Source organism: Mirounga leonina, unplaced genomic scaffold, assembly GCF_011800145.1.
Source record: "Mirounga leonina isolate KUSES-001 unplaced genomic scaffold, KU_Mleo_1.0 Mir_154, whole genome shotgun sequence".
In the NCBI taxonomy this organism is placed as follows: Eukaryota; Metazoa; Chordata; class Mammalia; order Carnivora; family Phocidae; genus Mirounga; species Mirounga leonina.
The window spans coordinates 36,005,224-36,022,435 of record NW_023270389.1 but is presented as its reverse complement, the minus strand read 5'-3'; the positions used below and the strand labels follow the sequence as shown (position 1 = coordinate 36,022,435).

The 17,212-nt window shown below is 41.7% G+C and overlaps 1 protein-coding gene and 1 pseudogene across 1 annotated transcript in view; both read left to right on the top strand.

Annotated features, from left to right (window-relative positions):
- Positions 1-17,212, top strand: part of KCNH1 (potassium voltage-gated channel subfamily H member 1) — a 364,126-nt gene that overhangs the window by 228,904 nt on the left and 118,010 nt on the right. The window lies entirely within an intron of this gene.
- LOC118014294 lies at positions 4,103-4,505 on the top strand (annotated as a pseudogene).

Below are 17,212 nucleotides of genomic sequence, written 5' to 3'. Positions count from 1 at the left end.
TTTGCCTGGAATTTTCCATTTACCCTCACTCCTTCATCTACCAGAATAATTCAAGACTAAGTTCTGGCATCTTCTCACGCAGGAGGGCTTTCTTCACTCAGTTCCCCAAATGGGATCAGTTAAATGCAGACTTTGTTTCCATATACTTAATATCACAGCTAAATGACCTCACTTGTCCCCTAGCCCACGTTGTCCTTATCTCTTCTGCACATTTGGAGATATTTTCTCTTGTCTGGAACACCTTCCCACATGCTTCCTTCTGCCCTCAGCATTGCCCCTCCAGGAGAATTCTCTGGGGAGGGTTTCTTCTGCTTATCTCAAGGCTGATTATGTTTTTATGAGCACTGTTCTTACAGTCCCTGATAGCTACCATGAAGTCAACTGTTCAGTGGTAATGGTGTGGTGAAACTGAATCAGAAATCTGCAGGAAATTTACCACTTGGGCCTTTTCTATTAACAATACTGTCAACAGAAGAATAGAATCCAATAATTTCTGATTGCTATTTTTTGGACCAATTTATTAAGATATGTACATACCTTATCAATACAAGTTGAATGTTGGTTTTTCCTTCCCTAAACTCAACATATCCAAGCACTGCTTAGCTTAATTTTTATTTTTCTTTCTCCCCTCAGGGTAACCTTGACTGTCTTGCAGCCCCAGTGATTCAGGGCAGGAAGCCCAGGGCCCTTGGCTTGTCCAAAGTGTCATGGCAGACACTCATGGCTTGGCTGCTCAAAAACCTGATGAAGGCTGTTCCTTCCTCCTGACATTTGGCCAGCCCCCCTTGGCCATCTCTCTTCATGAAAAATATTGACCTTGCTAATTTCAAGGCCTAAAATTACCTTTTTCTCTACATACTATTTATTTTTTTTTTAAGATTTTATTTATTTATTTGAGAGAGAGAGAATGAGAGACAGAGAGCACGAGAGGGAAGAGGGTCAGAGGGAGAAGCAGACCCCTTGCTGAGCAGAGAGCCCGATGCGGAACTCGATCCCGGGACTCCAGGATCATGACCTGAGCCGAAGGCAGTCGTTTAACCAACTGAGCCACCCAGGCGCCCCCCTACATACTATTTCTTAATCTTTCCTCTTTCAAGTGAGAAAAGAGAAAAAAAAGTCAAGGCTGCATTTTTTTTCCTAGTCTCTGTAAAATCCAAATCTAGCCTATGATTATTTCTTTTCAACTACCAAAAGTTCAAAAGTTACTAGTTTCTTCAATTAACTACACCCCCTCTTTTATTTTTTTAAATCATCAGTACCCGGTTAGCATTAAGTGCTTCTTGGCTAAGCTTGTTCTTTTATAATCTGTTTCATAAAGGCATCATATTCCTTTCCTTAAACATTTTTAGAATAGTTGAACATAACCAGACTTTTTTAAAAAAAGGCATCCAGGGGCGCCTGGGTGGCTCAGATGGTTAAGCGTCTGCCTTCAGCTCAGGTCATGATCCCAGGGTCCTGGGATCGAGCCCCACATCGGGCTCCTGGCTCAGCCGGGAGTCTGCTTCTCCCTCTCCCTCTGCCTCTCCCACTGCTCATGCTCTCTCTCTGTATCTCTGTGTCTCAAATGAATGAATAAAATCTTTAAAAAAAAAAAAAAGGCATCCAGTGGTTACTCGCAGATAATTTAGGGGCTCACCGATGGGGATGAGATAATGGTGCCTATAAGAATCATGGGGAGTTTTAAAAAATCTACTTGCTCACCCTCTTCTCACCCCTCTTCACCCCTGAGTATAACTAAACCCAGGAAAATATAATTTAAAAAAAAGCTATTTTGATAATTGTAATATGCCCCCTGATTGAGAATCATGGTCATGATGGTTCCAGGTACATAGGACCCATCTGGGGATTGTTGATGTCACACATGAGTTACACTGAGGAGCAGAAGTGGGGGGTAGTTAGATGTGATAGTTCTGGGAGGCTTCTGGAAGAGTTATGTTTTGTTTTGAGTTGGATCTTGAATAATAATAACATAGCAACAACTGACATGTGTTGAGCATGTACTACATTGGAGCACTTCCTCTAGATCATCATGTTTAATCCTCCCCGAGGATGGTATTATCCCCTATTTGTACAGATGGGGAAAATGGAGCTCAGAGAGATCAAGTGCTTTGCCCAAAGTCACACAGCAAGTAAGTAGCAGAGCTAGTATTTAACCCTTCATTCAGCGTGACTCCAGAGCTCAGACTGCTATGATGTGTCAGATTTACTGGGAGGGAAGCAGCTGAGACTCATGGTGTGGGTTATGGCAAGAAAATTATTTCTACCTGATCAAAATCTTTGCGGGAGACAGTTATCTGGGTTTATAAGAAGCCCTTAAAGTCAATTATGGACATCACCATTAGGCTGAAAATTATCTTTCTATCTAAGAAGATGAGAAAGGCCAAGTTTTTATCATCATGAATAGACCTGGTGTATGATCATTCACTTCAATTTTTCTATCTAATTCTGTAATCATAATTCATAATCATAGTCATTTCTTGGAGATCAGAAGGACTTTAGATCCCATGCAGTCCTTTTTCTTGTCTGACTCCCTCATTTGGCAGATTTATTTATTCAAGGGAAGGCAGCAGCCTGTCAAGCCCAGCCAGCCGAGCTGCCCCCACATATCTGCGCAGTGCGGCCCGCGGCCGGGGGCGGCGGTAGTGAGACCAGCGCTGCGCTCCCGTCACTTGGCTCCAGGGACTCCGCTCGCCTGCCCGCCGCCCGGACCGTCCGAGGGCCCTCCCCGCGCAGGCCCGGTTGCCGTCACCCCTCCGCCCCTCCGTGGAAAGTGAAGTCTGAAGAGCGGGGAAGAGGGAACCATGGACGTGAAGAGGAGGCTCCACCAGGGGCTGAGGAACCCGACTCCGGCCGCTGTTGGAAAACTTGTCCCGGACAACTGCAGATCAAATGATGGGAAAATTGCGGACTGAACACTGAATTTGTGAACTTAGAGTTGCTCAATTTCATAAATGCAGGCTTGATCTCAGTTTCACATCTCCCCCAGCTACCTACATTGAAAAAGCTTGAGCTCGGTGACAATAGCATCTTTGGAGTTCTCGACAGGTTAGCAGAAAACCTTTCAAATCTCACATATCTGAACTTCAGTGCATTCTACTGCAAAATATCAGCACCTTGGAATCTTTGAAAAAAGTAGGAATGTCTGAAAAGCCTGGACCTGTTTAACTGTGAGGTTACTAGTCTGAATGACTGTGGAGAGAGCATCTTCCCGGGCTGACCTACCTGGATGGCTAGGGCCAAGAGGATCAAGAAGCCCCTGGTTCAGATGCCCAGGTGAATGGTGTGCACCCAGAAGAACCAGGCGAGGGAGAAAATGAGGATGAGGATGGTGAGGAGGAGGAGGAGTTTGATAACCAAGAAGATGAAGAGGAAGAAGAAGGTGTGAAAGGGGGAAGGATGAAGGTGAAGTCAGTGGGGTGGAAGAAGAATTTGCACACGATGGACAAGGTGATGAAGATAAGGGGATGAAGAGGAAGAAGAGGAAGAAAAGTAAGAAAGTGGGAAGGTAAAAGAGGAAAAGAAAAATTGATGATGAAGGAGAAAAATTGATGATTAAGACCAAAATAACCTGCAGAGAAAAGACTGCTCAGTATCAGTTGGACTGCTCACTGGTAGCAGTTTAAATAATAATAGTAATAAAGGTAATAATAGTAATAAAAGGTATCTGTGATACCAACCACAGGACACCACCCACCCAGAGAGCCAAAGAATAGTTCCTGTGACATTCTGCCTTTCTCCATTTGGTCCCTCTTCAAAATCCACCATCAGCTTGGGGACTTCACTCCAACAAAATTGTAAGCGCTGTTAGGTTCTCGTGTAAGACTCTTGATGAGCATGGGACATTGTGGTTGGTGAGTCAGCCGTCAGTGGCTGCTAGTTACATCAAGACTGTAACAGCATTTTTACTTTCTGTACAACAAAGAAGGCTTGTAAATCAAATCTTAACATAAAAAAAAAAAAAGTTTCCCACAGCAAAGAATTAGCTGGCCCAAAATATCAACGGTGATGAGGCTGAGAAACCGTGGTATAAATGTTCAAGGCATGGGCTGGGTTTGAATCCGTGCCCTGAGCACTGGGGAGAAAGGATTTCTGCTTTCACAGGATTATTCCGGGATTTATGTGCCAGGGTGGGAACTTCACACGCCGTAACGGCACTGGAGGCAAGTCCATCTATGGGGAGAAGTTTGATGATGAGAATTTCATCCTGAAGCACACGGGTCCTGGCATCCTGTCCATGGCCAATGCTGGGTCCAACACAAACGGTTCCCAGTTCTTCATCTGCACTGCTGAGACCGAGCAGTTGGATGGCAAGCATGTGGTCTTTGGCAAAGTCAAAGAGGGCATGAACATCGTGGAGGCCATGGAGCGCTTTGGGTCCAGGAACGGCAGACCAGCAAGAAGATCACCATGGCTGACTGTGGACAGATCTAATAAATCTGACTTGTGTTTTACCTTAACTACCAGACCATTCCTTCTGTAACTCAGGAGAGCACTCCTCCACCCCCACCTGCTCGAAATACCCCAGAATCTCTGTGCTTTCGCTGCAGTTCTGCGGGCTCCATGGTTCCTTATCCCCAGGTCTAGCTGGATTGCAGAGTTCAGTTTATGATGTTGAAATAAAACCTGAACGACAAAAAAAAAAAAAAAAGGCTGGGTGACCTTAGCCAAGTTGCTTAACCTCTCTGTGGCCCATCTGCAAATAAGGCTCACGCTTGTCCTTTCCTCATAGGGCTGTTAAGAGATTTAAATGAGTCAGTGCATTTGGGGCGCTGAAGCAGTAGCTGGCACACAGTAGACGTGTGTTTAAGAGAGGCGTCTGGCTGGCGTGATGTACAGTGATTAACATAACAAAATAAAATTAAATTAGAAAAAAAAAGAGAGAGAGAGAGGCGTCTGGTGCCATGGTGGGGCGGGCTCCCAAGTCAGCCTGCCTGCATGTGAATCCTCCATCTGCCACTTACCAGCTGTGTGACTCTGGGCAAGTCACTTAAACACTCTTGACTCAGATGCATCAGTAAGAGGAAGATAATAATGGTATCTACCATTAAGATAAATAAATCGTGTATGCAAAATGATTAGAACAGTGATTTGCACATCCTAAAAGCTGTACAAGTTCCATTTGTTATTATCACTGTTTTTATTCCTTTTTTAAACAAATATTTGGGCCTCCTGGGCACAAAGGGGTGAAGTCACTTGGCTTACAGCTGATGGACAGCAGAGTCAGGATGAGGACCACTGACTCACGAAAGAAGGAAAGCTCTGTCCAGTATGAGAGTTTATGATTCGCTCTACTCCTCGGCATCCTGTGTAGTAGAAAGCTGGGTAGGGCATGATTATTCGGGGGTAATTATTACTTTGGAGGCAATGTGGAGAGATGCACTATGACCTAAGGTGTCACTTAGCAACCATATAATTCTAGCACTGTCTTTGAAAAACGAACACTGCGGGTCGTTCAAGGAGGAAAATCACCAGACACTGAAGTGCCAAGATCAGAGTTGTCAACAGGGGAGAAAGTGATTTTAATTTCTTTCTATTACTATTCTATTGGAAGAGGTATTTCTTTAAAAGACATTTTGTGCAATCATTGTGCTGTTCCAATTTAATTCACCATGGTGATGGTAGTGCCTTTAGAAAAAAAATTTTCTTTTTTGTAGTTGTTTTGAGATGTAGAAGAAAAAACAAAATTTGAACTTTCTGAGAGCTTATAACTTTAGGAGTTATAACTATATGGGAAAATGCACCCAGTTAAAGTTAACATACCTGTTTAAATGGCTTTAAAAATTATGTGTCATTTTAAGTGGCTTTGTTAATTAGATTCTCTTTGATGACTCATATTGGCGAAATATAAACTTAGGACTCTCATTATGATGTCAAGTAAGACCTAGGTTGGAAAACCTGCAAGCCAGTCTACCTTTTTAGCCAAGTATAACTGTAACTAAGTGTTTGTCTCTTTGCAATCAGAAACTCAACAAGCACAAAATAAGTGAAAGTAGCAAATTATTTGGAGACCTTTCCAACCTGTGTCTGACCTTCTTGATTCATTTGCAGAGGTAATTGCCTGTGGAAATTGCTGTGCTTTTATCTGTAGTGCTATTAAAACACTGGTTGAAATGAGGTGGCACAGACTGCCTGGTTAATGGGTTACCGTGGAGTGGGAGCTGTTGTCTTATTCGACAGATGAGAAATAGCTGAAAATAACCTTCTGTCTCCCCTGTAAGAATTTTGCTTGTTAAGTGACATTCACCAACACAGCAGAGTTTCAGCGTGGTATGGGAATTTGGGCTATTCTTAGCAAGATACTAAGTGAGAGTTTTCAGGCTTTTCTTGTTATAAAGTAGGGAATGTATGAGTGTTTTATATTCCCTGATTTCGGGGGCACTTTCTGTGCTCAGGGCAATAGCTGTCCAGCTTGCGGAGGAATGAGAACACAATGCCGGTAGGACGTTTGGAGTGGAGCGAGTCATTCGTAGCAGTGTCCCCTGCATCAAGGTACCACTGACCTGTGGGATCATTCCCTCATTCTCTCCTGGCTTCACTGTCATTGTTCTGTCTAGTAGGGTAAGGTTAGCTGCCTTCTTGGCCTTGTCCTGCTTCCTCAATATGGCCCAGTATTTCTCCCCCTCCAACCATCCTCCTCCCTTGGAATAGAGCATTATACTTACAACTTATTAGGGAAATAGTGGGGATCCCTGTGGTATAAAGCAGTGTTTCTCAAACTTGAAGATGCCTCAAAATCACCTGGAGAGTTTGAAGAAATACAAATTCCTGGGTCTCACCCCCAGAGATTTGGATCCAGTAGCTTTGGAGTGGGCGTGAGAATTTGCATTTCTACCAACTGCCCAAGCAAGTGATGTTCCTGGTTTGAGACCACGTTGTGAAGCCTTTGTGTGATATTATGATTTGTAATAGTAAATATATGTTTGGTTTTCCTCCCTGTTTCTGGCACAGAGCTCCTAAAACCCTTGGAATTTCCTGTGCCGACAGCCATAAAGGTATCTCTTGTTGTATGAATGAAGTGACTTTTGGAGGTACCTGAGGATCTGGGCTGGTTACCAGGAGAGCCAATCATGTGACTAGAGGGTTGGAACTTTCAGGCCCCCCCTCCTCCCCCACCCCCAGCCTCCTGGGAAGGAAGAGGGAATTCCATTCACCAATGGCCAATAATTTAATCAATTGTCATGCCTATGTAACAAAGCCTCCATAAGAACCCAAAAGGGGGGGGCTTGGAGAGCTTCCAGGTTGGTGAACCAGAACGCTTCCAAGTGCCATGCCAGGCCCCAAACTCCAGGAGGACAGACACTCCTTTGTTCAGGGCCTTGTCCTGTGTATCTCTTCATCCGGCTATTGACTCCTATCCTTTAATATCCTTTGTAATCACCCAGGAATCTAGTGAGTAAACAGGTTTCCTGAGTTCTGTGAGCTCCTCTAGCAAATTAATTGAACCCAAGGAGGGGTTCATGGGAACCATCTTAGAAAGTACAAGTAGCCATCTGGACTTGGAAATGGCATCTTAAGTGGGGGCAGTCTTGTGGGGCTGAGCCCTGAACCTATGGAATCTGCTGCTGCCTCTGGCAGAGGGTCTCAGAATGGAGTTGAGTTGTAGGACACCCAGCGGGTGTCAGAGAAATGGTTGTGGGGTGTAGAAAAAGCCCACCCACATTGTAAACCTTGTACAGTTGAACCTGAACTCTCTCTTTGGGACAGTCTCTTCAACACTTAGCGAACAGCACTTACTGAGCACCCACTGAATGCAGAGGAAGAAAGATGTCCCTGAAATGACCACCATATTTCCTGCACTCCAGAAAGTCTTCTGTTTCAAGAAAAGCACAAGCCTACATACCACAGTAGGAGGTACCCGCTCAAAGCCAATGGTTGAGGGCACCTGAGTCTCAGGGTGTTGAATGGAGGGATGTTAACACTGGGTGGGTCAAGAAAGAAAACTAAGATTTATTTTGGATCTATCCCATGCCAGCACTGTGGTTAGCATTCATCATGTTAATTCATTGAATCTTCACAGAAATCCTGAGAGGTGGAGATTGTGTTCTTTCTCTCCTAAATGAGGAAACTGAGGCTCTTATGACTTGAATTCGTGGTGTAGGGGCCAAGGGCAGGACGCCCGAAGATGAGCCACTTTGGCATGAAGATTATTTTGAGCTGATGACGATCAACACCCTATGGGCTCAAGAGAAACTCTTGCCCTTCCCTTAACTCCATAGAAGAATCTCAGAATAAGGGTTATTAGTAGAGGTAAATTTTATCTGAGTGACCCATCTGTATGGCAGGGCAAACATACCAAATATCTGCTCTTCTTACTGCCCTGTGAAGTGCTTTCCTTTCCTCTGAAGTCCCAGACGCCTGCCCCTCTTCTTAGTTCAGGATGACATAAAGACCTCATTTTACCTGTCTTTGGAATTGCCGTGTCTGGGTGGATTCCCTGTATATATGCTATTGAATTTGATTTTCTCTTGTTAATCTGTCTCATGTCAATTTGATTCTTAGTCCAGCTAGAAAGAACCCTTGAAGGGGACAGAAATTCTTGCTCCCTGACAGTGGCAGGGCCAATAGGGTTCTTTCCTTTCCGGGACCAAGTTATTTTCACTACACCATGTTGCTTCCCAGCATAGCACATGACATGCCTGAGTATTCAGTTAATGTTTGTTGAATTAAGACATCAGATGATCTAAGTTAGTGAAGGAATGTTTCCAGGAATGATGACTCTAGAGATGGTCCTTAACCACCCTGCTGTTAATTATTGTTATATTTATTGAGCATTTTATTATGTACCAGGTACTCTGATAAGCATTTTATATACATTATCCCACTTACTAAAAAATAAAAACTATAAGGTAATTATTAACTCTAGTCTATATGAAGATATTTAAAAAGGAGGAATGATTATCCTGGGGTTGGTAGTGAAATCACGTTTCCAAATTGTAACTTTTTGTTTCCAAAGTACAGAGTTCTCCTACTCTGTGTTGATCTACCATAGCATGACACCTAGTAGTTACTTTTTTATCTTCCCCTTGTTACTACTCATTTCTTTCCAAACAATGAGATAGATCCATAGCTATGGATTTCAAGACACAAGAAATAAGATTTTAGAAGTTAGTTGCCAGTTACCATGCCAATATAAACATTATCCTCACACCCACTCATCATTATCACATCACGATAAGCACGAGCACTTACAGCAGCAAAGACCAAAAATACTACATGAACAAAATGAGATGTGTTGCGGTCATGTGGGCCAGATGACACGGAACAAGGAATTAAGTCCCCTCTGCCTTCTTGCATGCTTCCATTTATTCTTCAGTCCTTCCCAATCTAGGAGTAGCTTCATTCAGAATCACCACATAGTCAGTATTTCAGCTGATGTGTCAAAGTTCTTAGCCTTTATGGATTTTAGAGATTCCTTTGCAGGCCCCAGTTTTTGCAGGATGAGCTTGGTTTAAAACCTCTCTCTGGACTGCAGGATTTTCCTGTTATGATAAATTTTGAGTCTATCTATGCAGCAAAAAGGTAATAGTTGCCATTCAGGCTCCTGTTCCAGGTGGCTGTCTTAGTGAAATGCCCACTGATGTGTGTGTTTTGACATTTGACTCCAGGACAATAGCTGAAAGAGATGATAACATTGAAGATCTCTTTGTTCCAACTGAGTACTCTGGGTACTTTCACACAGCATCTCGTTCCCCCAACAACCCAGGGAAGTGAGCAGGTGATACTTTTTTTGGCAGACTGACAGAAATGGAGGGAAAAAGCAGCAAAGTAATTTGCCTCTGGCCACACAGCTCTAAGTGGTTGAGCCAGAACTTGAAGTCAAGAGGGTATAACTCAGAAGACCCCATCTTCCTGTCCTTATCAGATAATACTGTGGGTGCAGAAGTCACTGAATTCACCTCTCAGGATTTGCTGGGCTGCGCTTGACCTAGAAAGCAGAAGATTCCATTTCTGAGCTCCTTCTCTGGCTTTTTAGATTCTACTTGCTCTATCTCATTAATGTCTTGGAAGTGAAAGGATGTCTCTGGGCTGCTTTGAGCTCTGAATGCCAATGTTGTGTGTGTTAATAACTTTTACCCCCAACCCACCAGTGCAGCCACATGACTTAATGAGCAGTTCATCCTAATCAGATGGCTGGCTAATGGGGAATTAAGGATCATAAGACTGGTGATATTATTGTAAGGGAAATTCATATAACAAGAATCTTTTTTCTTTTTCTCTTCAAAAAATGAAGAAATTAAGTCTCATTAAAATAAGCAAAAGTTTTTCTTTTTCAACATTTCCTTGGCGATTTGGGATCTTTTCTGATTCCATACAGATTTTAGGATTGTTTGTTCCAGTACTTTGAAATATGTCATTGGAATTTTGATCAGTATGACGTTGAAGGTATAGATTGCTCTGGGTAGCATAGACATTTTAACAATGTTTATTCTTCCGATCCATGAGCATGGAATGTTTTTCCATCTTTTTGTGTCTTCTTCAATTTCTTTCATGAGTGTTCTGTAATTCCTAGAGTATAGATCCTTTATCTCTTTGGTTAGGTTTATTCTGAGGTATCTTATGGTTTTTTTGTGCTATTGTAAATGGAATCGTTTCTCTAATTTCTCTTTCGAGATACAGAGGCAACTGATTTCTGTGCATTGATTTTGTATCCTGCCACATTACTGAATTGCTGGATGAGTTCTAGTAATTTGAGGGTGGAGTCTTTTGGGTTTTCCACATAAAGTATCATGTCGTCTGTGAAGAGAGAGAGTTGGACTTCTTTGCCAATTTGAATACCTTTTATTTCTTTTTGTTGTCTGATTGCTGTTGCTAGGATTTCTAGTACTATGTTGAGCAATAGTGGTGAGAGTGGGCATCCTTGTCGTGTTCCTGATCTTAAGGGAAAGGCTCTCAGCTTTTCCCCACTGAGGATGATATTCGCTGTGGGGTTTTCATAGATGGATTTTATGAACTTGAGGAATGTTCCCTCTATCCCTATACTCTGAAGAATTTTAATCAGGAAAGAATGCTGTATTTTGTCAAATGCTTTTTCTGCATTAAATGAGAGGGCCATATGGTTCTTCTCTCTCCTCTTATTAATGTGTTCTATCACATTGATTGATTTGCGAATGCTGAACCACCCTTGCATCCCAGGGATAAATCCCACTTGGTCGTGGTGGATGATCCTTTTAATGTATTGTTGGATCCTATTAGCTAGGATTTTGGTGAGGATTTTGGAATCCATATTCATCAGGGATATCAGTCTGAAATTCTCCTTTTTGTTGGGGTCTTTGCCTGGTTTGGGGATTAAGGTAATGCTGGCCTCATAGAATGAGTCCGGAAGCTTTCCTTCTGTTTCTATTTTTTGAAACAGCTTCAGGAGAATAGGTATTATTTCTTCTTTGAATGTTTGGTAGAATTCCCCAGGGAATCTATCAGGCCCTGGACTCTTGTTTTTTGGGAGGTTTTTGATCACTGCTTTAATCTCGTTACTGGTTATTGGCCTATTCAGGTTGTCAATTTCTTCCTGTTTCAGTCTTGGCAGTTTATAGGTTTCCAGAAGGCATCCATTTCTTCCAGGTTGCTTAATTTATTTGCATATAGTTGTTGATAATAATTTCTAATAATTGTTTCTATTTCCTTGGTGTTAGTCGTGATCTCTCCCCTTTCATTCATAATTTTATTAATTTGGGTCCTTTCTCTTTTCTTTTGGATAAGTCTGGCCATTGGTTTATCAATCTTGTTAATTCTTTCAAAGAACGAACTTCTAGTGATCACCAAGACAGCATGGTACTGGTGCAAAAACAGACATATAGACCAATGGAACAGAATAGAGAGCCCAGATATGGACCCTCAACTCTGTGGTCAAATAATCTTCGATAAAGGAGGAAAAAATATCCAATGGAAAAAAGTCTCTTCAATAAATGGTGCTGGGAAAATTGGACAGCTATATACAGAAGATTGAAACTCGACCATTCTCTAACACAATACACAAAGATAAACTCAAAATGGATGAAAGACCTCAATGTGAGACAGGAATCCATCAATCCTAGAGGAGAACATAGGCAGTAACCTCTTTGACATCGGCCACAACAACTTCTTTCAAGATACATATCCAAAGGCTAGTGAAACAAAAGCAAAAATGAACTTTTGGGACTTCATCAAGATAAAAAGCTTCTGCACAGCAAAGGAAACAGTCAACAAAACAAAGAGGCAACCCACAGAATGGGAGAAGATATTTGCAAATGACACTACAGATAAAGGGCTGGTATCTAAGATCTATAAAGAACTTCTCAAACTCAACACCCAAAAAACAAATAATCAAGTCAAAAAGTGGGCAGAAGACATGAACAGACACTTCTCTGAAGATGACATACAAATGGCTAACAGACACATGAAAAAATGTTCAATCATCATTAGGCATCAGGGAAATTCAAATCAAAACCACATTGAGAAACCACCTTAACACCAGTTAGAATGGCAAAAATTGACAAGGCAATAAACAACAAATGTTGGAGAGGTTGTGGAGAAAGGGGAACCCTCTTACACTGTTGGTGGGAATGCAAGTTGGTACAGCCACTTTGGAAAACAGTGTGGAGGTTCCTCAGAAAATTAAAAATAGAGCTACCCTGTGACCCAGCAATTGCACTACTGGGTATTTACCCCAAAGACACAGATGTAGTGAAAAGGAGGGCCATATGCATCCCAATGTTCATAGCAGCAATGTCCGCAATAGCCAAACTGTGGAAAGAGCCGAGATGCCCTTCAACAGATGAATGGATAAAGAAGATGTGGTCCATATATACAATGGAATATTACTCAGCCATCAGAAAGGATGAATACCCACCATTTGCATCGACATGGATGGAACTGGAAGGGATTATGCTAAGTGAAATAAGTCAAGCAGCGAAAGTCAATTATCATATGGTTTCACTTATTTGTGGAACATAAGGAATAACATGGAGGACATTAGGAGAAAGAAGGGAACAATGAAGGGGGAGAAATCGGAGGGGGACATGAACCATGAGAGACTATGGACTCTGAGAAACAAACTGAGGGTTTTAGAGGGGAGGGAGGTGGGTGGGAGGATGGGTTAGCCTGGTGATGGGTATTAAGGAGGGCACGTACTGCATGGAGCACTGGGTGTTATATGAAAAAAATGAATCATGGATCACTACATCAAAAACTAATGGTGTATTGTATGGTGACTAACATAACAAAATTAAATTAAATTTAAAACAAAATAAGCAGCAGTAAGGCATAATCTTAATAGATATATAATTTGAGACATTATCTGGTTCAAAAGCAGGGTTTGGAAAGGACTTCTGCTTCCTTGGTTTTTCCTGTTGGCGTCTATGAGGTATGGGGTGGCAGGATAGCCAGGGTGGGAGTAGAGTTGAAGTGGGGAACAGGGAGGGGAAAAGGAAGGAGGAGGGGGAGGGGGTAAGTATTATAGTCCATATCCTGGAAATGGGCTTTTTATAGAAAAGCAACTCTCTCCTTTTCATCTGTCTAAACCTACTCTAAAAAAAGAAATTGGTGAATAATGTAACGGGCCTTGACCATAAAGAACAAATCAAAACCAACATTTATGTCCATAGAGTTTGACAACATAGTCTGAAATAAAACATGAATTGTGAAAGAGGATAGAAAATCATAGTACCATGCTTCTCAGAGTTCCCAGCAGTAAAGTATCATCTGGGAACTTGTTAGAGATATCCATTCTCTAGGGCCCACCCAAGACCTACCGAATTAGGAACTCTGGGGTTAACGGCCCAGAACTGTGTCAAATGTCCTCCAGGGGATTCTGACACACACTGAAACTTGGGAGTAGGTGATTTAGTGGAGTATGGCCTTGGAGTTAGAGAGATCCTGGTTCTGGCCTCTCTGCATGCTGTTTCTCTGATATTGGACTTCATTTTCTTTTTTTTACCAAGTATTGATGGTACCCACCTTTAGGTTGTGTTATTTTTTATGATTACCACATTGCTCTGAGATCTTGACTTTGAAGATATGGAAACTGTTTTTCAATTTTGTGGGGGGGTCACCTTGGGCCAGAGCCAGCAATTCCTAATTGCCTTTGCAAACCATTAATATGGCTGTCAGTAAACATGGCTGACTGAACACACACATTTGTATCTGATCACTCCTGAAACCCTACTAAAGCAACAACAAAGGAAAGGTCCTTTTAGAGCATTAATGCATTAGGACAAAGAGCACGAGAGGTGAGTAACACAAATTGGAAAGCTAGAAAGCAGTGATTGACTTGGCAGACCAAAGAAAGCTGAACTATAAGGTGACAGAAGGGAAATCTAAACAGTAATTTGATTTACAGCAGAACTTCCCCAAAGATTCAGGCATTATGACAACAGTGCCATTAGAAGGGAGGGTGAAGGGTGGGCTAAGAATAGGGCGGGTTGAAAGTTTGCTTAAGAAGCATTTAGACCCCTCCCAGGGGCGCCTGAGTGGCTCAGTTAGTTAAGCGTCTGACTTGATTTTGGCTAAGGTAATGATCTCAGGGTCATGAGATTGAACCCCACATCGGGCTCCATACTAGGCGTGGAGTCTAAGATTCTCTCTGCCCTCCACCCTTCCTCCCCGCTTGCTCATGCTCTCTCTCTCTCTTAAAAAAAAAAAAAAAAAGAAGCATTTTTTTCTTTTAAAAATAATTCGCTTTCTTTTGCATGCCACAGGACAGATTTCTAGTTTTAAAACAGGGTACATCAAGAACAAAAATATCCCTCCTCCCCAACCATCTTTATTTTCACCAATACAAGAAATCCTTCTGGAAACATAAGCAAGTGACTAAACAGAATCAAACCACTGAATCTACAAGTTAATACATGATCTGTTATGGCAGAATAACCACAAATTTCCCCCCAAAGAAAGATTTTAATTTTCCAAATATAAAAGAGTCTAAGAGGATCATATGTGAACAGAAATCTTATCCTAGGTTTTATGGTAAAGAAGGATAACACACTGGCAGCCAAAGAAAACTGAAACTCTTCCTAATAAATAGATCCAAATTAAGAATTTCTACAATATTTCTTTAGAACACAGAACCAGAATTCTTTAAAAAAAAGAAGCATCTAGACCCCCAAATATCCTTCTCCAGACAGGAGACTGAGGACTTCTCTAGGAACTCAGAGAAGTCCAAAAGGACAATCCTAAAGTTGATGGCACCATAGTTTCTTCAACACAAACACCAGCCAGGTCACCCTACAGTGAATTCTCATAGTTGACAACCCCCACTCATACACACAAGGGTCCCACTCGTAAATATGAGCAGGCATCTAAGGATTACCATATATTTTTAATCTGAAAGGCAGGCAAACACAAATAAATGAGGAAATAAAGACCAAGCAGGGATAATAAAACTTAAAAATATATCTATTATTGATATCCTCAGAAAATAAAAAACAATGTCAATGGAACAGAACAGAATGCTATTAAAAAGCAAAATTTAGTGAACAAGAAACTGATGGAAATGAAAAGTATGATATCGAATGAAAATTAAATAAAAGGAATAGAAGATGGGGCACCCAGGTGGCTCAGTTGGTTGAGCATCTGACTCTTGATTTCAGCTCTGGTCATGATCTCAGGGTTGTGAGATTGAGCCCTGCATTGGGCTTGGTCTTGTGCTGCTTAAGATCCTCTCTCTCCCTCTCCCTCTGTCCCTTCCCCCTCACGTGCATGCTGTCTCTCTCTCTTAAACAAACAAACAAAAGGAACAGAAGATAAAATTTGAAGAAATCTCCCATAAAGTGATAGGAAGAAACTGGAGAGAAAAATAGGAAAATTAGATTAATCTAGGAGTCCAGCACCTGATTAACAGGAGATCTGGGAAAAAAAGAATAGAAATGAAGGGGGAAAAAAACATCAAAGAAATAATCCAATTAATTATGTGACTAAACTATTAACTATATAACTAAACGTATGAAATAATTTCTCAATATATACATATATCAAATCATTGTGTTATACACCTTAAACTAATACAACGTTATATGTCTGTTATGTCCCAATAAAACTGGAGGAAACCAACGATGGGACCAAGAGAATCTTTTACCAATGTGACTTTGAAAGCCTACCTCCATTTTTAAGGATTCTCTTTACAAAATGATTATGTTTTTACCTGGTTTCTTTCTTGCATCAATACTTATTCCCTCAGTGTATCATTGAGCCCATGCTTTTTTAGTCTTTTTCTGTATTTGGCATCAAAGGGGAAAAGAAAGATGTCAGAGGTGTCAATGTGGCTTTGTCCATATCAGCTCATCTTCCATGACCAGCATGTTCCCATCACTGCCAAATGGAGTGGCCAGGTCATAAAGGCTAACAAAGGCCTAATGACCTTCTGCTGGGAATTAAGAGTCAGAAACAAGGATAGTGTGAGTAGAGTCTTCTTTAAATTCTGTTTTAGTAGTATATCTTTTGGAATTCTGTATAGAACAAAGTCAGTTTGAATAAACCCATAAACTACCCACAGAGAGCAATGATTTTTAAATTATTACAAAGAGGAAAAAGACTCATTAGTCCTTTATCTCTAAGCTTTGATATACCTGTAGAAATAGCTTTTTTTTTTTTTTTTTCTTTTTTAGCCTTCTTGAGTTTAGGAATAAATTATGCTCTGCAAAGTTGTTTAGAAGTTGGGGAGCATTTTCCAACAGGAGTAATTTTGTGAATAATGACCAACTTCCTAAAGAAGCCCACAAGTCTGTTTGCCCCACTGATTATGGAAAGTATGCACTGAGTTTCTAACAGCTCTGCAGAAGCCAGTCACCCAGGACGCCTAGAGAGGCCCTGCTAACACAGGGATAGGGGCTTCACATCTTCACTCCCTTTTGACAGCAGGCAGATTAAGTGCCCGTCTCGCTTCAGGAAGCTGGAATAGATGTCCCAAAGAGACAGTGATGAGAGATGGAGGAGTGGTGTGGCCACTGGCTCTAGACTGGGGTGCTAAGGAGACCCGGGAGCTGGAGAGCAGGTTAAGCATAAACAGAGAATAAACTAGCAGCTTTGGAACTGCGGCCAGCTAAACATACTTCTTATTTCCAAACTCGCACCTGCAACGTCTCTTCTCTGTTCCACCGAAGATCCTCAAGGTTGACCTACCTGCTTTACTTCCATTTCCAATGCCCCTAATTTGCTGCTTCCGTCTAGGGTTTTCCTCCATCTTGGGTTCATAAAATATAACAGTCTCTCAATTTTTCTTCTCCTTTACCTTTTGAGAAAC